We start from the raw sequence: 16,524 nt of genomic DNA on the forward strand, positions 1-16,524 counted from the left end.
CCTCGACCGCCACCTCACCTGGACTCCCCATCTCCTTACCATCCAAAACAAGGCTCACAACCGCCTCCGCCTCCTGAAACTCCTGTCCGGCCGGACGTGGGGTCTGCATCCTTCCACCATCCTTCACACCTACAAATCCATGATCCGCCCCATCCTTTGTTATGCCAGCATCGCTTGGATTTCCGCCCCTCCCCAGTTCTATAAAGCCCTCCAAATCCTTGAACGCCATGCACTCCGCCTCGCCTTCCGCATCCGCCTTCCGTCCCCCACGCGCATCCTCTATGACCTCATCCCCTTCCCCCACCTTCTCCTTTTCCTTGAACACATCCGCACACTATATATTGTCCGCCGCCTTGATCCCCCTCACCCCCTGGTGTCTCCCTTCCTCTCCACTCCCTACCAGTTGCCGCGCCTTTACCGTTGTGTCCCTCCCTCTCTCCATCTCCACACCCTCCGTCTCCTTTCCCAACACAACTTCCACCGTCTACCACTCCCAGATGATGAGCTTCGCCCTGACATCTACCCTTCCTACCAACTCTAACCCCCTCTTCCTGCCTCCTCCTCAGGGCTCCCTTTCCTCCACCTCCCTCCTTCTGAGCGGATTTCCCCTCCTACAACCCGTCCATCTCTTGTGCCTTCTTTCAGTGTCTCTGCGCTCCCTCCTGCCCTGTCTTCCCTTTTCCTCTCCCGCCCCATGTGTCTCCTGCCTCTTCGTGAACCCACGGTTGCCCCTCCTCTCTTCATCCCGCCGCTTCCCCAGCTGCCCCATGCTCTCCCCTCCTTTTCCATCCTCTCTGACCTTTCCCTCGGCAGGTCCCGCCTGGTAGTTTTATTCTTCGTCGTGTGTGCTCCAAGTGGGTTTTAAGTGTGTTGTTTCGGAGTGTTTTTAATACTGTGGCCAACTTTTAACCTGTGCATACGTATCCAGTGTCTTCTGTGTTTTAAGAATCGCCAACTGTGTTTTTTAACTTTCTGGTCACTTTTTTAACTGTCCCCAATGAACTTCTACATGTCAGTGTATTTTTACCTCCATTTTCTCCCCTTACTCTGTTTTATGTTCCCCTTTTTTACCTCCTTATGTATGTATTATTTTATTCTTGTTTTAGTTGTCATTCACTCGGCTGAAGAGCGGCGGATTGTGCTGCTGACAGCCCTCCCCTGCCCGTATGGGGCAGGGGCATGAAATCACAATAAAGAAAAAAAAACTGCTGCTTTTGGCAGTCTCCGGAGAATGCCGACGTGAATATTTAGTTCTTGTGATGTATTTTCTACTCCTGATAGAGACCCTCGCAGTTGTCGTCGTAGTCGGCGCCGCCGCTTTGGTAATAGCGGCAACTCGCCGTTGTATGACATAGGGTGAGGTACCTTCTGCAACCGACTGAGATGGCAGTAAGCTATTGAAGCTGATTTGCAACCTCTTAATTGATCAGCGTCATAAGGGCTTGAATGTACCTTGAGATGGGACACAGCAAGAAGTAGCGTCGCATTTTTAGTACTGAAATTGGAGATTGAGTATTGCGTCAAAGATGGGAAATTCATTCCGGCAAGCGTACAAATGGCGAAAATGAGGAGTGTGTGGGGAAGGATATTGCGCCAGTGACCGTGTGGCCTAATGGATAAGTTCCGCTTGCGACGCCGTGCAGGTCGCACGTGTTGTGCCTTCGCTCCGCAATAGCGTGTGCAAGCCGTGACTACTTTCGTTGTTTACGTTGTTTGCTAGATTTGCTGTCTTGTGCATCCGTCACTTCACTTCGCTTTTAGTGTTTTGTGTCGTTTTGTGTTAGCGGTCTCGACCGTTTAATAAGTGGATATGTCGTCCAGGTTGTTCCCAAGGAAATGTACTCTGTGTTTCGAATTTGACAAGTTTACACGTCATGTTCAACCGAGTTCCATGGAAGTTCGCGATTTCATAGTGGATGTCATTGGTATTACGTCTGACCAGGTTCATACTGCCTATTACGACACCGATCTCTACTGTTTCTTCGTCAAGTTGTTAAACCCTGTGTTACTGGAGAGGATTCTGTTAAAACATGGTAGCAGAGCTGAGTTCCGTCATCGTGACGCCTTGGTGAGTACTGTTCTCACATCCAGTGCTGATGTAGAATACAAAAATGTCCGTGTGTACAACCTGCTGCCGGAAGTTGAAAACTGTTATTTACGTGAGATTTTGACGAAGTATGGGGAGGTTAAGCAAATCCGTAACGAACGTTGGCCTAGTCAACATCGGTTACAGTGTTTTAGTGGCGTCCGGTCAGTCGAAATGCACGTCAAGCAGGATATCCCCTCCCATCTTGTTGTTTGTGGGTATAAGTGCATGTCACGTACAGTGGGCAACCAGGCACATGCTTTATTTGTAATGAAACTGGCCACTTGCGTACGAACTGCCCTAAATGTGTATTTGTTCTCAAAAGTACCTTGGAACAGCGTAAAATATTGACATTGGCCGATCTTGTTAGGGAGGCACCAATCACGGACATCGAACGCCCTAGTAATAGTGAAATATTGCCCCCGGAGCCTGGTTTGCCTGTTGCCGACTTTCCACCCTTTCCTTCAAAACCGGTTACAGATACGCCTGCCTCCAAATCTGACGTGCAGCTGCTGAGCCACAAACGGCGACGAACGTGTGATGATGATAGTCCGGACGAGGATCTTCAGGAATTAGAACACGGCGTCCCTAAAGAGATGCCGGTTACGGTTACTGACTCCAGTTTTTCTGAACCGTCGCACGCAGCTGTCGACGCTGCGGCTATTGACGTCATTCCGAGTGACGTACAGGCAGCTTTGGCACCACAACAGCCGAGCACGCCGCCTGAAGTCGCGACGTCACCACAGGCCGAATCACAACAAGCGCGTGCTTCCGATAAGCATAACGAGGAAGGCAGTACTTGTGTACAAACTGAATGAAGTCAAAGTCCGTCTACAAACAAACACGAAGTTCGTGTTAGTGGCAACAAACAAACTTGTCCTAAGGAGGAAATTGAGTGCCGGCCACCTTCTGAGTCAGTTCTTTCTACAGATCAAATGGCTGAGGCGTCACATCACGTTATGGATTGCGAAGTCACTCAGAACCCTCCCACACCTCCGTCTGCCGATGTGTTCCCTAGCAGAGCACGTAGTAGGACCAAAGTTCAACCGAACGTGAACGCCGTACGGAAGAAAAACAAACCCAACGACACCCAAGTGACTGTTCGTGATTCTCCCGACAGTGCAGCCCATTCCGAAGTTTCTATGACATTGTAATGCGACCAATGTTGTTTAGTGACCCTTTACGTACCTCACTGTAATAATGGCACAAGCATACAAATTCGTCTCCCTGAACACAAATAAGATTCGATCTGATCTCAAAATTGCGGCCCTACAGCAGTTTCTATACGAATCTGACGCTGATATTGTGTTGTTGCAGGATGTTACTGTTTTGAATCTCTTCATCTCTGGTTTTAAAACCATATCAAACGTTGCTCCTGAGGAAAGTACAGGTACCGCACTTTTATTACGGGAAGGTATTCCAGTTGGGAAGATCGAGTTTTTAGATTCCGGTCGAGGAGTGAGCTGTAAAATTTTTGATGTAACCCTTGTTAACTTATATGCCCCGTCAGGCAACACCAACAAATTCGAACGGTCACGTTTTTATAAGGAGGATGTTACGTATTTGTTGAGGAGAAGTCCTCAAAACCTGATAATAGGAGGTGACTTCAACTGTGTTCTACGTAACAACGATCAGTCCCCTAATTTTAACTACTGTAAAGAACTGCACGAGCTCGTTAAGAATATTAAGCTGAAAGATGCTTGGGAACTGAAGTATCCTACTTTAGTTAAATTCACTTTTTTCACCGTTACTTCATGCAGCCGTCTGGATAGAATTTATCTATCGGACTGTATCAGTGATAGACTCCTAGCGGTTGACGTATTCCCGGCTAGTTTTACCGACCATTGCGCTGTTACGGCAACAGTTCACTTAAATCGACAGCCTACCAAATTATTTCGTTCCCCGTGGATGTTAAACATATCGCATCTGGCGGACGCTGAAATATTTGACGTTATCAGGCATGTGTGGGCCACTTGTTTGCGTTCCATCACTTTTTATCCGACTAAGGCGATGTGGTGGACCACTGTTGCGAAACCAAAGCTTCGAAAAAGTCTCATTTATTATAGTGCTCAGAAAGCACGCGCCTGCAAGAAGACCTTTGAGTTTTACTACACTGTGCTGCGACAACTGTATGATTCATCCACTGCGACCAACACTAACTTTCCATCAATTCAACGTGTCAAGGCTAAACTTGTCAGCTTGAAGCGTCAACAATTGGAAGGTCTGAAAGTTAAATCCAAACCTAAATCTGTTTTAGCCGACGAAATGACATCTATGTACCATTTATTCAAGCGTTTATCACCCCGCCGCCGGGCTTTCATTGATGTATTGGAAAGAGATAATGGGGAATTACTCTCTACTCAAGCGGCCATTGTTAGTGAAATTCACCAACATTTCCACCGACTGTATTCCAGTGAGATTGTCAATGAACCTGCTGTCAGTGCAGTGGTCAATGTTTTTGATAGGGCGATTACTCCTGCTGAAAATGTCGACTTTTTATCGGATTTCACTCCCGAGGAAGTTTTAGCCTTGATCAAGTCTCCTTCCTTTAAATCGCCTGGTCCTGATGGTTTGCCCAAGGAATTTTATATCAAATTCTGGCATGTCCTTGGTGGTACTTTTACTGAAATTGTTAATGGAGTCATGAGTGGTGGTCCTCTTCCTGCCGAGTTCAAAGTGGGTAGAATTGTTTTAGTCCCGAAGAGAACTGGTCACAAGCGAGTTGATAATCTCCGTCCAATCACATTATTAAACTTTGTTTATAAAACGATTGCCCGAGCGATTAATAGCAGAATGACCCCCATCCTTGGGAAAGTTATTCACTCACATCAGTCTTGCCTTCCAGGGAGATCCATTATGACTCCGGTTGCGGAGTACAGAGACGTTATTTCAGTAGCGGCCGTAACCAACATCAAATGTGCTTTCCTTTTTCTTGACTTTTGCAAAGCTTTTGACCGCGTTAGTCATCACTATTTAGAACGCATCCCGCAACGAATTGGACTCGAAGAACGAGCTGTGGCAGTCATTCGGCATATGATAACAGGCATTACTGCTAGGATCACCGTTAACGGTCAGCTGACACAAGCTGTTAGTATGCGACGAGGTGTACCGCAAGGCAGTCCGTTGTCGATGTCGCTCTTTGTTTGGTCGCTCGAGCCATTTCTGAAGAGATTGTGTATCACATTAACTGGCCTTTCTGTCTTAGGGAGCAATCTTACTGTGAGGGCTTACGCCGATGATGTTGCTGTTATCCTACGTCATGAGTCTGAAGTGGCCCAATTGCGGGCTGAGATTGATACAGCACTGCTTCTGGAGCGAAACTCAGTGAGGGTAAATGTAAGGTTCTAAGCTTACGGGGCTTCGAATCTCTTGCTATACCGTGGGCACAGATCGTCGAACAACATGTTGGGATCATCATCGATAGGTGTCCCTTACGTATGGCAGCTAAAAACTGGAAACTTACTGCCAATCGAATACGGGGAGCTATAGTGGAAAACACCTGGCGATCGACAAATATCCTCCAGAAGATCAGGATTTAGAATACATACATACTCTGTAAAGCTTATTATGTCGCTCAGGTGTTCCCTCTTCCCAAAATGCAAGCCCATAAGATCATGCGTTTGTCCAGCAGGTTTGTGTGGCTCGGTCATATTTTTAAGTTAACCCATACCACACTGTCTAAGTCAGTGCAAGCTGGGGGCCTGCAACTCAATGATATCCGTCGAAAGGCGACAGCACTCTATATAAAACGAACAACTGTGATAATTACCACGATGCCCCATACTATCACATCGAAGCTGTTTCGCATTGTTCGCCCTAAATGTATGAAACCGCCAATTGACATCGGGAAACTCAACTTTCAATTGCAACATGTCAGTGTTTATTACCTCGAAATGAGTTACTTAGGTGACAGTGTTTTCACAAGTCCTTGTCTCACGACAGTGTTCTTAATTGCTCAGTGGCAGAAGTACGAAGCTCCAAATACAATTGAAATGCACTACTCAAGAATCGTCTGGACGGCAGTGTGGACCAATATTACTCTCAAAATTCATTCCTCAGATGTGCTTTCCGCCTGGTATAAAGTTGTCCACAATCTTATTCCAACCAACGAAAAACTCAACCGCATTGGCTTAAGTGCTACTGACAACTGCCTGAAATGTGGATTAGTAGACACTCTGAGGCACAGGTTTACTTGTAGCGGGCATCAGTTCAACTGGCATTGGGTGCGGAAACGATTGGCGCTGCTCACACGCAGCACTGAAGGTCATTATACAACTGATGTCCTCCTGTGGCCTGATACACGGTATTACCCCAAAACGAAAAACAGTACTGTTATGTGGATGCTGCGACATTTTGTCAATTACGTCATAACTAAACACGGAGAAGACAATATTACTGCCTTTACTGCTTATATGGAAACGGCATATTGGCGAAGAAACCAGTTCCCGCACATTAAGAGGGATTTTGGGAATATGTTAACAATAGTGTTTGAGGAACAGGAAATTGGGTGATTCTAAAGTAAATCCGCGATTACTGTCAACATTTCCACGGTGAAGTTCCCAAGTACAAGCCAACACTGAATACTATTTTCGTTATCATTTCGCCTATGGCGCTTGAAGAATATGAAGTTTCTCTTCTTTCTTATTCCTCATTATTTGTATTTTGAGGGAAGAGACATTTTTTTTCTTCTTGGTTTTGAGAAAGTTTTCTATTTTTCGTTTCACTTATATTGCAAAGAAGACGAAGCAATGAACTCCTTGTAATCTGGAAGAAATAGAATTCTTTTTGTGTGCTGTTGTACGACGCCAGGGAATCTGGAGACTTTGATTTCTTTTGACTATAGCTGAAGAAGCTCGCCAAAGAAGGCATTCATGGAGAGCGCAAGGAGGGCTGTAAGGGGAGAAGGGAGGTCCTAAAAAAAATTAAAAAAAAATGGATAAGGCGTCGGACTTCGGATCCGAAGATTGCAGGTTCGAATCCTGTCACGGTCGAGTTTTTCCAGTTCTGAAAAAGATGCATGCTGTTTTACTGTGTTGTTTGAGTACTGAAAAACTAGTTGAAACTTGCTGCTGTCCGCTTCCTGGCTGCAAACGGGCGTCTTCCTGAAGCACAAGCAAGACAAGGGTGATCGGTAGCGAAATTTTCGGCACAGTGCCGATCAAGAGAGTTTTTGTTGGAACTACTGCGTCGGATTCAGGACCCAAGAGCTACGCCACAGGCGTCTGCGCACAGTCGAGCATGTGTGTTGAATAATGGTGCTGATAGCCACGTATCATTTCAAGTAGATTTGATGCCTTTCGGAGACAATTTTTCATTGAAAAGGATTGTAGCTCATTTGTGGCAGCAGGAAATAAGCTGTAGTCAAAAGGATCTTCCAAAGATGGTCCCAGGTCCCATCAGTATTGTATGGCTCGTAACGCGTTGTGTGAAGCCCGGCTAGCTCAGTCGGTAGAGCATGAGACTCTTAATCTCAGGGTCGTCGGTTCGAGTCCCACGCTGGGCGCCGCAAAATTTTGTGTGTACGCGGATGCAACCTGCGCCCCTCTCGTGAGCCTTGCGCAATGAACGTAACGGGTTACGACGATGCCTAGCTTCGTATGAATATCAGAGGAATGGTATTTGAAGCTGAAAGTAATTCTGAAATGAAATAAATGTGCTGTTTTGGAATTTTAGGTGTACATCGATATCGCGTGAGATGTGTAGGAAAGCAGCAGCTGTGCTAACTAAATGCAAATAATGTTCGCTAATGCGGTGCGTTTCCAGGTCGTGATTTCGATCCTCACAGGAGGCAAATGAATTTTGTAACAGCCCCTCCTACAGCCCTTTCGAAAAAAGCGGTCAAGGATAGAAAGATTGATGAATGGGTGCGGTATTTAAGAAATGCTCTCGCAAATGAATAGTGCGAATGGTGCTATTAAAGTAGGCACCAGAAACTGCTGCTTTTGGCAGTCTCCGGAGAATGCCGACGTGGAATACTTAGTTCTTGTGATGTATTTTCTACCCCTGGTAGAGACCCTCGCGGGTGTCGTCGTCGTCGGCGCCGCCGCCACTTTGGTAATAGCGGCAACTCGCTATTGTATGACATAGGGTGAGGTACCTTCTGCAACCGACTGAGATGGCAGTAAGCTATTGAAGCTGATTTGCAACCTCTTGTTTGATCAGCGTCATCAGGGCTTGAATGTAACTTGCGATGGGACACACCAAGAAGTAGCGTCGCATTTTTGGTACTGAAATTGGAGATGGAGTATTGCGTCAAAGATGGGAAATTCATTCCGGCAAGCGTACAAATGGCGAAAATGAGGAAAGTGTGGGGAAGGATATTGCGCCAATGACCGTGTGGCCTAATGGACGCTTACCTCGCGGGCAGCCGTGCGGTGCGGACGTACGGAGCGGCTGGTCGTGTTTACTTCGTCGCTGCCGGCGGCGGTCGCTGTGCATGGTGAGTGCGCGCTTACAGCGATAACACTACCCTCGGTAATGAATACACGAATGCAATCATGACTCAACCAGAACGGAAAGACACTCTTAAGTTGACATTCGACCCGAAATTTGCTAGACCAAAATCCTTTGAGGTAGAACTATTTGTGCGAGATGTTATGAAATTAACGCTTGAAGATTTAATTGGCATACACTTATCGATCGTTAGTAGTACCGTTTACTTGAAATTGGTGACGCCTGAACGATGTGAACAAATTGTTGCGTCGTGTGGTGGATCTCTTAAGTTCAAACATTCAAAAAAAAAAAAAAAATGGCTCTGAGCACTATGGGACTCAACTACTGAGGTCATTAGTCCCCTAGAACTTAGAACTAGTTGAACCTAACTAACCTAAGGACATCACAAACATCCATGCCCGAGGCAGGATTCGAACCTGCGACCGTAGCGGTCTTGCGGTTCCAGGCTGCAGCGCCTAGAACCGCACGGCCACTCAAACATTCAGACGGAAACGTTGGCGAGGTGCGACTAACGCAAGCCGGCTTGGGATTGCGAACCATCAGAATATTTGAACTGCCCTTCGAAGTAACTGCCGAGCAGATTAACGCCAAACTACGGGAATATGGTTCGGTAGTAAGCAACGTTGCTGAGAAATGGCCGGGTCAACATATATTCCCAGTATTAAACGGTGTGCGGCAAGTGAAACTCTAGTTGCTGAAGCATATTCCATCTTACATCATTATCAGTGGGTACAGGGTCATAGTAATTTATGACGGGCAACCACGGACATGCTCGGGATGTGGCTCCACAGCACACGTCCGCGCTCAGTGTATTCAGAGGCGCGTAGCGCAGATCCCGACTTGCGAGCGTGAGCAGCCTGGCCGCAGTTCTACGTTGCCGATCACTTACGTAGCCGCCGCCCGTGTACACTCAGCTCCAGAGCTCAGCGTCGATTTCACCCTAGATGCGTACACTGATCACAACGAGGAGAACATCCCAATAGAGACGAGTAATGTACCGGAAACCCTCGGAGCTTCCTTACAGGAAGTTAAGGAGGGAAGTAAGGAGACGCAGGGTGGCAGCCAGGTCCGTAACGTCTTCGAACAGCCGCAAGCGGCGGAAGTTTTTCCCCTGGCCGAAGACTGTGCCACTCAGGAGAACACTGCTCAAAACTCCACGTGCCCTTCCCCGAACAAGCAGAAGAAGCGAAGAATCGCGCAACAGGGTGCTGACACAAAAGCGCAACCACTGCGCGAGAAAGCCAATCAGGTGCGTCAGAAGATGACCGACGTGACGTCTCAGGTTTCCACTGCAACTCCCCAGACGTCCAAAAAGTCCCGCACTGACGACTCCGAGGCTGACTCCGACAACAGACCCTCCCCATCACAGACGAAGATGATGTCAGTAGATACAGAAGGTACAGGCGGCCACCTGCCAGGTAGCAGTGCAGATCCGCGTGAAGCTCACCACCCGCGTAACTGGGTGGACGACGTCGAAGAATGCTCTCACGACTACGGTATGACCGAAGTACAGGGACAAGACCGAGAAACAGTGTCAGAAGTCCGGGAAACGGAATCGCAAGGGCAACGGAAGACTGAATCTGCTCTTCAGGCGGTCGATGCCGACCCCGACTTCTTTTAATTGATGCCCCTCCGTCATCCCTAAGGGAGCGGCTCAACGCCACGCATACCTCTGCCCTCATGCCACCCTTACAGGCATACCGTGTTGCCACGGTCAACATCAAGAAGATCAGCAGTACGTCGAACCTGAGGAATCTTACGGATTTCTTATATGCAGCTGATGTCGACATTGCGCTGTTGCAAGAGGTCGCCGACATTGATCTGGATCGTATCACAGGTTACAATGCGTTAATCAACCCGGGACGTGGCAGTGAACTCGGAACTGCACTTTTGACCAAAGAAGGCATCGCCGTAGCCGATGTCGACAGACTGCCGAACAGCAGAGGTATTGCGGGGACAATCCACAACACCCGATTCATAAATGTTTATGCCCCTTCTGGAACGGGGCCGGCCGAAGTGGCCGTGCGGATAAAGGCGCTGCAGTCTGGAACCGCAAGACCGCTACGGTCGCAGGTTCGAATCCTGCCTCGGGCATGGATGTTTGTGATGTCCTTAGGTTAGTTAGGTTTAACTAGTTCTAAGTTCTAGGGGACTAATGACCTCAGCAGTTGAGTCCCATCGTGCTCAGAGCCAGAGAGCCTTCTGGAACGGGAAAAAAACGCCGGAGATCGGAGTTTTTTAAGGAAGAGATAGTGCCACTTTTTACAACCCGCACAGGCCAAGTCGTATTTGCAGGTGATTTCAACTGTGTACTGAAACCCAAAGACCAAACGCCGCATGTTAACACTTCCATAGAACTTCTGGACATTGTTCGAGAATTAAACCTACTCGACACGTGGGAACTTAAACACGGCGACATGCCCGGTTTTATCCACGTCACCAGCCATTCTGCCAGCCGCATTGACAGAATTTATGCAACTTCCAATTTACGAAACCAAATTTTGTAAGCGGAGCGATGGCCGCTTATATTCTCTGACCATGTAACATATATATGTACCATAAATATGGAAAACCAGGGTATATATAGAGCGAGAGGCCCGTGGAAACTGAATGTTTCCCATTTATCAGATCCAGGGTGCCACGCCGTCTTCCAACACACATGGTCAGATTGTGAAAGGAAATTTCCACTGTACAATTCGGCTTTCTCGTGGTGGATAAAATGTGCAAAGCCAGCTCTAATGAAAGCGATGAAGTGTTACTCTCGCGAGAAATGCGCCTGGCAGAGGACCACAATAGAATTCTATTTTCAGTGCCTACGAGACCTTTATACAGACGACAATACAGTAGTGGCCGATCACATGCAGATCAAAAGAATCAAGCGAGACTCCTAACACTGACGCGACGACAATCTGAAGGCTATCAAGTGAGAACACGCCTGCAAAATGCAGTGCGGGAGGAGACAACATCCATGTACCACGTTATACAAGAGCAAAAAAGAAGAAACAGGAAAATACTGACTGAGCTAAAAACTGCAGACGGTCGCCTTTTCGACACACAAACTGTTATTCAAGAAGAAATTTATAAACATTTTACGGCGTTACTAGCTGAAAAACCAATAGATGTGGCAGCGCAGGCAGTCCTTACGGACAGGGCGTGGGGGAGACTTAGTCCGGTACAGGCGGAAGAACTCGCCTCAGACATACTCGAGGATGAAGTGGCAGACGCCATTCTCAGAAGCCCAAGAAATAAATCGCCTGGTCCTGCGGATTACCTGTCGAGTTTTATCACACATTTAGGCGACAGTTAGTTAGTAAGTTGACTCTGGTCTGTAATGACATTATGAACATTCGAAATGGCAGCTTGAAAGATTTTTGTAAAGGGATAGTGGTGCTAGTTCCAAAAACTCCAGGAGGCAAAACTGTTGAGAATCTCCGGCCTTTAACATTGCTTAACACTGACTATAAAATTTTCGCACGTGTCATTATGCAACGATTAAATTCAGTCATTATCAGCGTTCCCGGCGACTACCAAACGTGTGTTGGACCAAATAGAAATATTTTCCACACTTTAACTGCATACAGAGATCTCATAGCGATTGCCGAAGCCTGTGACATCCCAAGTGCCCTTGTGTCCCTCGACTTTGAAATGGCCTTTGACAGGGTGAACCACTCCTATCTCGTACGCACCATGGACGCCATGCATTTTCCTCAGAAAATCACTGATACTGTTAAAACCCTCCTGATGAATGGTACGTCGCAAATCAATGTAAATGAACGCTTAAGCAGGCCGATCAGTATCGCCAGTTCAGTACGACAGGGCTGCCCAATGTCGATGGCATTGTTTGCCATAGCACTCGAGCCATTCTTGTACTCCCTGACGCAAGACCTTCCAGGGCTGCTCATTCATGGTCAGAGATTATTTGCCAGGCATACGCAGATGATGTCAGTTTTGTAGTAACGAAAGACGAGGACTTAGAGAAAGCTTTCCACATTGTAACAACGTATGAAGCTGCATCGGGGGCGAAACTCAACCGTCACAAGTCAGGCTTAATGCACATTGGACGCGGATTAGAACTCGGTGCTGCTTAAATAATAAAAAGCTTGGAAACGATCACCTGCCTCGGGATTGAATACACACGCAATATCCGCCGCACGGCTGCCTTGAACTATAGAAAACTGCTGGCAAAAATGCGCGCTGGCACACGGCAACATAGCCTGCGAGCACTAAATGCCATTCAAAGAGTGGCTTTAGTTAACACCTACATAATTTCCAAAGTAAATTACGTTGCCCAAGTACTGCCATTACCAAAGAATTTGGTACAACAAATGTTAGCGGCGCTTGGCCACTTTGTTACCAGGGGTTAGATATTTAAAGTAAAGTATGAAACCCTCACCCTACCAGTTTGGAAGGGAGGCCTCAATTTGACGGATGTCTACCTCAAAGCAAAAGCCTTGTATGTTAGTCAAACATACAAACAGTGGCACAGATCACCTAACACACTGACGGCTCACATTTTGAATGAAATAGTGCCTCCCAATCTGGACCCACCTGTAGATGTAAAACACATTCTGAACTCGCTCTGTCACTTAAGGTATTTCATCCTAGAGCTTAGCTACATACAACGAAGAATTCCAGAGGCAGACCGACACAAAGTCAAAGCAATTTACGCCACATTGACGGAAAGTACACCACGCAATATAGTGGAGGTGAAATGTCGAGGTTATAACTGGAAACAAGTCTGGGAGAACATTCACGACCCGCTTGTTTCATCTACAGTGCGCTCAACTTGGTACATGGCAGTCAATAGGAAATTTCCGACCAATTCGAGGTTACACAAGATTCACCTGGCTGAAACACCGAATTGCGTCAGATGTCACTTAGTCGACACAGACGAGCATAGATTTACTTGCGACGCTGTACAGGACATATGGTCCCTCTGCACCCGGAAACTCGCAAGCATACTGCGAACGTCACCAAGAACGATAACACCGACACGCCTACTCAACCCTGACGAAGTTCGCTATTCCAATACAAAACGACGGGCCGTCAATTGGCTAAAGGGCCAGACTGTATACTACATCCCATCCGAGCAAGTGAAGAGTAAAGAAGAATATTGGATACATTTAACGATGGAACACCAGACACTGCTACGAACGACGAAATATAGAGAAACCTATGCTTGTTTTTTATTACGAATGTTGACATAGAGTCACTATATAGAAAGAATCTTGACTTTATCACCTCTTTCAATCTCTTTACTAGTTTTTTTTCATAGCATTTGCCATACTAATGGGGCGACGCTTTTATTCTTTTATTTCCTTTATGTTAGAAAACCAAAATGGTTCCCCGGTAGGATGTCATGGAGACTTTGGTGGCCGGGGCTTCGGAGTTAAGAGCAGCTGAAACAGAAATAACACTTGCGAGATGGACGAAAAAACGAATGTTAGACAACGGAATACATTAGCAATAGCTATTCACCGACAAGACAAACTCTGAAGCCACCAGTCTGCTGAAATTCCCCCCGTACACCTACGGAGAGTCAGGGGTACCAATCAAGAAGTATCTTCATTTCCGTCTCATGAAGAGACATTTAGTTCATTACAATTACAGCTACTGAAGCTAGCCGAAAAAAAAAGAAGTGGCAGAGCGCTAGTCTAGTAAACCAGAGGTCGTGAGTTCGATCCTCACAGGACGCAAATGAATTTTGTAGCAGCCCCTTCTACCGTAGCCATTCCGAAAAAAGCGGTCAAGGATAAAAAAAATTATGAAGGTGTGCGGTATTTAAGAAATGCTCCCGCAAATGAACAGTGCGAATGGTGCTATTAAAGTAGGCACCAGAAACTGCTGCTTTTCGCATCAGAGGGTTGGATCCCCTCATTCGAAGGCGTCAGATTGCAAAGCCTGGGCTACTCTCAGGTTGGAATCTCCGACTTCGAAGATTGTGTCCGTCTGTCTGTCTGTCTGTCTGTCTGCCCGTCTGCCCGCCGCTTACTGCTGTAGCTGTTCGTCCGTCCGTCCGTCCGTCCGTCCGTCCACCTGCCTGCTCGCTGTCCGTCACCGCCGCTACCGCTGCTGCCTGCTGTCCGTCCGTCCGTCCGTCTGTTCGCCGACGCCGCCGCCGCCGCCTGGTCGCCGCCAGCCGGTGCTCGCCGCCGCCGCCGCCGCCTGGTCGTCGCCGCTGCCGCCGCCGTCGCCGTCCGACCCTGGTCTTTGGCCGTCTTCGTCTTCGTCCGTCCTCGTCCCCCTCCGTCTTTGTCTTCGTCTGTCCCCTGTTTGTGTCCTTTCCTTTTCGTTCTGTGCGTTCTTGTTTCTCCCTGACGTCATGTCCACCCCCACCACCACCGCCACCGCTACACCGCTACACTTCCGCTTCCGCCACCTCCACCACTATAACGTGGTGTGCCCAGTCCCACCCCCCTCCTTCCATCCCACCTCTTCTCACTCTCGCTTCGCCCTCGCTCTTTGTCGCCCCCTCTGCAGCTTCTTCCTCCCACTCCTCTCGTTCTGATCCCTTCCCCCCACTCCCCCAGCCTGTCACTGCAGCTCCGGTTAGGGTGGTGGCCCGTCGGGCCACTGTCCATGCCCAGCTCTCACCGTCGCCTTCGCCATCACCGCCACCACCGCCACCACCGCCACCGTCATCGTCATCGTCGCCGTCGCCTTCACCGTCACCATCTCCGGCGCCGACTGCTGCGTCCACACTGGGACCTGTCCCTTCCCGCCACCTCCATATAGCTCCCATCCCTCATATCACCACCCGCCCTTCTGCCGCCGTAAAACGCCCTAGTGTCACCACAGCCTCCTTCGCTCCCAAAAAGGCCCCGCCCCGTCCTCCTTCCCCCCCCCCAGGGTGCCATGGATGTCTCCCCACCTGGCCCTGCTCCCTCCGCCTCCTCCTCCTCCTCCTCCCCCCCTCTTTATACAAATACCTCCTCTCCCGTCCCAATCCTTCCCTTCTCGAGGCCTGGAATCTCTCCCTCCTCCTCCGCCAACATTTCCCTGGTGCCCCCATCTCTCTCCTCACTCCCAGACGAGATTCTGTTCTCATCTCCTCCCCCAGCCCAACCCTCCATACTGACCTCCTCTCCCACCTCCCCATCGCCCGTTTTGGCCCCAACACCTCCCTCACCCCTGCTCCTTCCCCTTCTCCTACCCACCAACCCCAACCCCCACATCGCCCACCGACCCTCACCTCCATGATCACTCGGCTCAGTCTGTCGATCACAGAGGAGGAGGAGGTGTTGGCGGAGTTCAAGGCGCATCCCACGCTGGAGGTGCGGGTGGTCCACCGCATTTTCAACTCGGCCGGCCCCACCCGCCTTATGCGGGTTTTCTCCGAGGACGCCCCCTCCATTGACCGTCTCCTGAAGGAGGGTGCCCTCCTCTTCAACCAGCGTTATAAGGTTGACCCCTCCCGTCCCCTCCTCAATCCCTGCACTGCCAGAGGTGTCTGCGCTATAACACGCACCCCACAGCTGAGTGCCGTGAGGCCCCCACCTGCCCGCATTGTCGGCAAGCGCACTTCCTCAGGCAGTGCCCTAACCTCCAATCCCCTCCTTCCTGCAATACCTGCAATCTCCCCCATCCCACCTACTCCCAAAAGTGTAAAGCCCGACCCCCTCCGACCACTCCTGAACTCACCGTCCCTGTCTGTCCTCTGGACGCCCCCACCCCTCCTGGAAATTCCCTTCGTCCCCCCCCCACCGCTGAGGACATCATCTGGTTCCTCACCATCGTCCTCCAGAATGTCCATCCCTTTCAGCGCCCCCACACCCTCCAACAGGTTTCCCTCGCCGCCCGTTCCATTTTCCACCTCAAAATGTACGCCACCTACTTTAACAACCAGGTCCATTTCACCTTCTCCTGCCTTGACACCCTCGTCTAAATTCCTGTCATGGCGCGACAGCAACGTATCCTTTTCAACAACATCCGCTCCCTTCCCGCCAACAAGAACCTCTTCCTGCACACCCTTGCCACCCACCGCA

The 16,524-nt window shown here is 48.9% G+C and overlaps 1 non-coding gene across 1 annotated transcript; it reads left to right on the forward strand.

The window, feature by feature from the left end:
* Positions 1-7,516: 7,516 nt before the first annotated feature.
* On the forward strand, positions 7,517-7,589 carry Trnak-cuu. The gene has a single exon. It is a non-coding gene; the product is annotated as a tRNA-Lys (tRNA).
* Positions 7,590-16,524: the final 8,935 nt, after the last annotated feature.

Source organism: Schistocerca piceifrons, chromosome 7 (assembly GCF_021461385.2).
Source record: "Schistocerca piceifrons isolate TAMUIC-IGC-003096 chromosome 7, iqSchPice1.1, whole genome shotgun sequence".
Lineage (NCBI taxonomy): Eukaryota > Metazoa > Arthropoda > Insecta > Orthoptera > Acrididae > Schistocerca > Schistocerca piceifrons.